The sequence below is a fragment of the Montipora foliosa genome, chromosome 9, assembly GCF_036669935.1.
Source record: "Montipora foliosa isolate CH-2021 chromosome 9, ASM3666993v2, whole genome shotgun sequence".
Lineage (NCBI taxonomy): Eukaryota > Metazoa > Cnidaria > Anthozoa > Scleractinia > Acroporidae > Montipora > Montipora foliosa.
This window is the reverse complement of record NC_090877.1, coordinates 34,880,364-34,886,571: the sequence shown is the minus strand read 5'-3', so window position 1 is coordinate 34,886,571 and position 6,208 is coordinate 34,880,364. Positions and strand designations below refer to the sequence as shown.

At 39.9% G+C, this 6,208-nt stretch overlaps 1 long non-coding RNA gene across 1 annotated transcript in view; it reads left to right on the top strand.

Annotated features, from left to right (window-relative positions):
- LOC137970167 (uncharacterized) overlaps positions 1-5,552 on the top strand; it is an 18,656-nt gene extending 13,104 nt beyond the window's left edge. The window contains exon 3 of the long non-coding RNA XR_011116768.1: positions 4,319-5,552. This is a non-coding gene — a long non-coding RNA (uncharacterized lncRNA). The remainder of the gene's footprint in view (positions 1-4,318) is intronic.
- The last annotated feature ends 656 nt before the right edge of the window (positions 5,553-6,208 follow it).

The following is a 6,208-nucleotide window of genomic DNA, read 5'->3' as shown; positions in this document are numbered from 1 at the left end:
AAACAGCGAACCTACAACCCACTGGAATAGCGCTGAAATGGCCAAAGTACGCCACAAAAACACTGAGAAGACAAGGTAAGGCATTTTTGTTCGATTCATGTTCTTTATTTGCGACTCCTAAACACGTTTTCAAATTCCCATGCAAGCGCTTATGATTTTAACTGATCGCAATGCTCAAATTACATCGTCAGCTTGGGGGACCTGTGATGAACCTTCATGCTAATAATAAACCTTTTGGGGGAAAAAAAGCAGAAAAATAAACTACCCGCACGCAATGCATTTTAAATCCGAATATTCAACATAAACTTTCGCAGTACTTTTCATCATTAGCGTTCAAATGATTAAAACGAATTTGGACACCCATTAGTTCAGTGAAGAGCATCCATTTCAGTTCAGTTCTCCATTCCGAGTTAATTGACAATGCAATCAACCTTCGCCCAAGAGATTGGTTTATTGGGCAATTATTTTCGATGAACTGCCATGAACCAACCACTATCGAAAGGCTCGTTACACACGTACATGTTAATACATGTAAAAATATTCATTGAAAGCATAATTTTAATGCTATGCGGTGGCAATTTGAAGGTAATGACTACAATTGTGTTCTTGTAGCGAGGGGGCAAAAAACAATACATGGCATTCCTATGCAGATAAGTGGCCGGGTATTCTGCACTTTACTGAAGGTGAAAAGGTATTTCAGTCTTCAGTGTTTCTGCAATAGAGGAATGACAAATAGAGTAAGCACGACTGAAATTAGTCTCTCTATTCAGCGACTACTAGTCCGGAAACGTTTGTGCAATACTTGTAGCTTTTTGTTTTATTTAGAGTAATCACAACTGGTCTCGGTTTCGTGGAAAGCTAAATCATACTGAATCGAATTGAATTAGTTCGAAAGGTCATGCCAGTTGCGAACATCTCCTTCCTGAGTAAAATAATTGAGAAATTTGCATCTATTCAAGTTCAACTTGGTCTTTTCCCAGTCTTCAATCGGCATACTGGCAGCATCATTCTACAGAGACTGCGTTGCTCAAGGTTACCGATGACATCTCGAAATCCCTCGATTCTCACGATGAAGTCGTACTTGTAATGCTTGATCTGTCTGCGACGTTCGATGTTCTGTGACCAGACTCTTCTTGTTAAAAGACTAAGATCATGGGCGTTTTCCATTTACCAAGAAATTCCGGAAATTCCGGTTGGGATGTAAATGGCACACACGTTTTAGGTTCGTTCCACTGGAAAATTTCCGGAATAAACGGAACTTCTGAAAAGGTAGTCCTGTTTTCCCGTTGGAAACTTTCCGATGGAAATGTGTGTTCCATTTACAACTTTTGAAAGGTCTTTCCACTTCCAGGCTATTCACAGCCACATTTTTAAATTTTGGTGTGTAAAATCGCAATCACTTGGCGGCGAACGGACCTGAGTTTTTTTCACCCGGTGGAAATTTCCACCGAAATTTCCGGAAATTTTTTGTAAATGGAAAACGCCCATGCATATTTTGGCTTTTCTGGCTCTGCCCCGCAATGGTTTACGTCATATTTACACGGCTGCTGCCACAGAGTAATCACTGGCGATACTATATCTTCGCCCAGCAACAATCTGTTTTAGATTTTTGCCAGGAATTACAAAAATTGCGTTCATAACTGCGAGTATCATAGCTTTACTTGATTTCATATCCGCAGTTCAATATATGATCCATTTCATACATCAGTTCATCGTTTAATTAAGATCTATTCAAAACCCATCCTCTTTTAAAAATAACCGCTTAAGAAATTTAGAGTTTTAGTTGAGAACATACAATATTGCAAGGGTAGTTCTGCAATTTGTAATAAGGATTATAAGTTCTATTTATTATTAATCTTTTTGATCAAATTCAGTCATGTAATATATCTTCTATTGTTGTAGTTGTCGTCGTCGTCGTCCTCCGTCAAGAGAAAATGAGGGGACAGAGAAGGAGGCTCCCGGTCCAGCCCTTGGGATATGTCATGTCCACGAAAGTTATTTTTAGACGAGCGGAAGTCTTCCGAGACGTCCGCATGCTGGCCTACCTCGATCCGATGCTTGAAAGAAAATAAATATTCATCAGCCTTCCACGTGCGCCGTCATTTTCTCTTTTCACTAAGAACCTAAGAGCGAGGCAAGACTGCATGCGGACGTCTCAGAAGACAGACTTTCCCTAGAACAAAGACTTCCGCTCGTCTAAAAATAACTTTCGTGGACATGACATATCCCGGCCAACGCCCTGAGCCTCCGTCTCTGTCCCCTCATTTTCTCTTGCCTCTGTCCATCTCGAAAGATGATGGCTGCACGCTGTTGGGTCACGTCCGGGTGCTGCACTTCCTCTGATGGCTGTAAGCCCTATTCTGAAATTTTCTTGTAATATACATGCTTTTGTATTAGCTGTCTGTATTAGTTTTCAGTTGATTTATTTTAATAGTGATCCACATCAGCTATATAGTTACCTTTTTTATCTGACCTGCTTGACTAAATAAAGATGATGATGATGATGGAGTGTCCAAGGCGCTTCATCACATGCGGTTGAGCTCCACCACAATGGTCTCTGCACACCCCTACCCCCACCCCCATGCAGGCAGTCATTCCACGAGGTAAGAATACACACCAAGAGAAAATGAGGGGACAGAGACGGAGGCTCAGGGCGTTGGCCGGGATATGTCATGTCCACGAAAGTTATTTTTAGACGAGCGGAAGTCTTTGTTCTAGTTGAAGTCTGTCTTCCGAGACGTCCGCATGCAGTCCTGCCTCGCTCTTAGGTTCTTAGTGAAAAGAGAAAATGACGGCGCACGTGGAAGGCTGATGAATATTTATTTTCTTTCAAGCATCGGACCGAGGTAGGCCAGCATGCGGACGTCTCGGAAGACTTCCGCTCGTCTAAAAATAACTTTCGTGGACATGACATATCCCAAGGGCTGGACCGGGAGCCTCCCTCTCTGTCCTCTCATTTTCTCTTGTACACACTAATGACGATTAATTTTGTACATTATGCAGAAGCATAATTATTTCCATATACACTAGATTGCTTTCTAGGGTTAGAAACGAGAGCTCCGCTTTTAGGCTTGGCTAAAGGTCAAATGAACCAAAAATTTGACCTTTTTTTCTTCAGTCAAATTTAATTGAAATTTGTAGCTTAAGTACGAAATAAGCATATTCTAAAGTTTCAAAGTGAACGGATATAGTATCACAGAGTTATTGCTTGCTGAAAAGTGCTTCTTTTCGGCTTTCATTGTCGTAGAGCTGTCGGGTCAATTGTCGGGAATTCATCGGAAATAACAGTTGTGACGTCACTGTTGGCGTGCTGAAAAAGTGCGGGATACAAACCTTATCAAATTCAGTATCCTGTTTTGCGGAAAATAATGGTGTTTTGTGCTGTAATAAATTGTAGGAACAATTCTAAAGTCTAAAGTAAGCACGTTCAAGTTTCCCGACAACTCAAAACTACAGAAAAAATGGCTCATAAACGGTTGAACCTACCAAATATTCACGCGTTTGAGCAGACCATTTCAAACCAGACAGCTTCCAAAAAAATCTGGTAGTAAAGAGTTTGCTTGGTCCAGCTTTCAAGCCACGAAGACTTGACCTTTAAAATGATGTCATACTAACTATTTTCAACTTCAAAAGCGTGGAATCTAAAGCCTTGAAAAATAGGCCAGAAAAGAAGCTTAAGCCACACCGACGACCATTTTAGTCCGCCGACTAACGGGACTTCAAGCAACAATTCCCCATCCATTCGTTCAGCATTTGCGAAACGCAGAAAATTAGAGATAGGCATGATACATCTTGTTTAACATATCTAGCAATATATTGAACATTTTTCCCTCTTTAATAACTTTTGGTTCTTTTCTTAAGTTTGCTGGCGTTGTGAAGATCTTAAATGTTCGTCGAAAACTGGAAGATAGAACGGTCCAAAGCTAATCTCTCCGCTGTAAAGCGGTATACGTAACGCATCCTGTTCAATACCTGATTCGCAAAGTTCTAAGCTTGGATTTTCATCTACGGCTACTGAATTTGTGAGCACATCATCATGTTGATTTAATGGGCCACTATTACATGTATTCACGTAATACATTGACTACGGTTTAGTATCCAGTGTTCAAGTACACAAAATCATGTATACATCAGAACTTGCAACCCATTGCTTATTTATTTATTTATTTATTTATTTACTTACGGATTCAGTATCAATACTAGGTGGACAGAACAAAAGGACACGAAGTTTCCTACAAGGTTAAGCCACCCAATATCTGAGATTTGTAATAGATCCTGTCTTTATAACATGCAAATAATCAGAAATTTTTTTTCACAGGTTGCATCAGGACACTATTTGATGTGCTTCTGCTACGGAGAAGACAGTTCCCATCGTACAGTGCTGCAAAAAGGGGCCTCCAACCAATGCTGCAGGCCATCCCTAAACCCCTCACAAGTAAACGTCAGAGACAAGAAAACGAGGCAGTTGTAACACTGCGTAAATCCGCATTTAACAAAGTAGCATGACTGCCTCCAAGTGACATAAGTTGCCAATCTTCAGTGGGTATATATTCAAAACCCTTATAGCTATCACTTTCACTAGTAGACTCACTAGGGAAGCTCTCTAATATTTTTTCACCACACACGATGAAATTGCAATTCTGATTTTTCTTCCCAGCTTCTTGTGTATCCAAAAGGTGTGTTGCCTATAGGCAACAAAGCCGTGTGTGTACTGAAAGACAAGAGCAAAAACATATTATTCAACACAAAAAGAAAAAAAAATCATCTGAAGCAACAATTTTTAGCAGTATACTACATATATATACCAATTCATATCAGAGGAAATAACCATTTCTGAAATCTTTATGGTTTAACATTAAGGAATGCTAGAGATCTTTTAGCAGCAATGTATGCTGGTATAATAAATACCTATACAATGTGTTGGAAGCTCAAATGATTGTGCACATGGTACTGGTAACCCCACGACTATAGGTTAGTTGGACCTTGTGGAACTAGATATTAAGTAAAATGCAGTCATATTCATAACGGCAAGTTATTACAAGTTGCATACTGGTATGTATGGGTATATTTACCCAGGAGGGAGTGAATCAACAAGGTCTTTATCAGCAATGTACAGGCACCTATTCACAACCGTGCTCATGTTTTTGACCAGAACACGACTATGCCCTTTTCACTGGTAATTTAGATGCTGAAAAAAAAAATCATTGCAGGTCATTCCCTTACCACACCCTAGAGTATTTTAGACACTACCCAAAAGTCAGAAACCTTTCCTGGTCACACACACCTGTGTTGTTGATATACAAGAGAAACATTCCATATAGGCTGAAAAAAATATCGTAAGATGTTTTACAAGGTCAAGCATACATACTCGTTCAGTGGTTCATCATCTATTGGGCATTCATGGTAAAATGGTAAATTCTTTGTTTATAGTGGAAGTGCACTAAGCTATCAAGCTAATTCACAAGCACCCCACTTTTAATAATGTGAAAGAAACTTAACAGAAACATGATTAAGAACCCCAACTGGCAGGAGGCAACCAGTTGGCTTTTTACAAAGCTAAAGCACAGAGGTTTGTATCTCTAACCGGTTTAGTGGAAAGGAACGATCGGGGATCGGGGATCGAGGATCGAGGATCGGTGATCAAGATCGATCACAAGCTAAACTAAAGCTTTTTTCAACAAAACAAGAACAGTAACAAATCTGGAAATCAAATTGTGAACTTCTTCTTCTTCTTCTTCTTCTTCTTCTTCTTCTCATTGTTGTTATTATTATGATTGGTCTACGATCCACGATCCACAATCCCCGGCCCTCGATTTTCTCTTCCAGTAAACCACTCTATCCTCGCATTTATTCAAAGGCCTGGTAATTGAGCACAAAAACAGAACAGTACAATGTCTATTGTGACGAACTTCCAATTTCCGAAAAAAAAAAGCAATTTGTTCGGTATCCTGACAAGACACCAGTTTCAATGAAGCTTGGTAGAGTTTGAAATTCTCGCGCGTCGGTTGCACTCGTTCAAGCTTGACCAGGCTTTGCGGTTGACTCTTTTTTTGGCGAAGCGAATACACCTTATTCCAAAATGGCCGCCATTACAGTATTCTTTTGTTTCCATGCAAATTGGCCCTTATGGTCTCGTTTAAGGTTAAATATTCTTTTGAATTTTGCGTTTGAAAGCGAGGCCTTAAGGGCCAATTTGCAAGCAAACAAA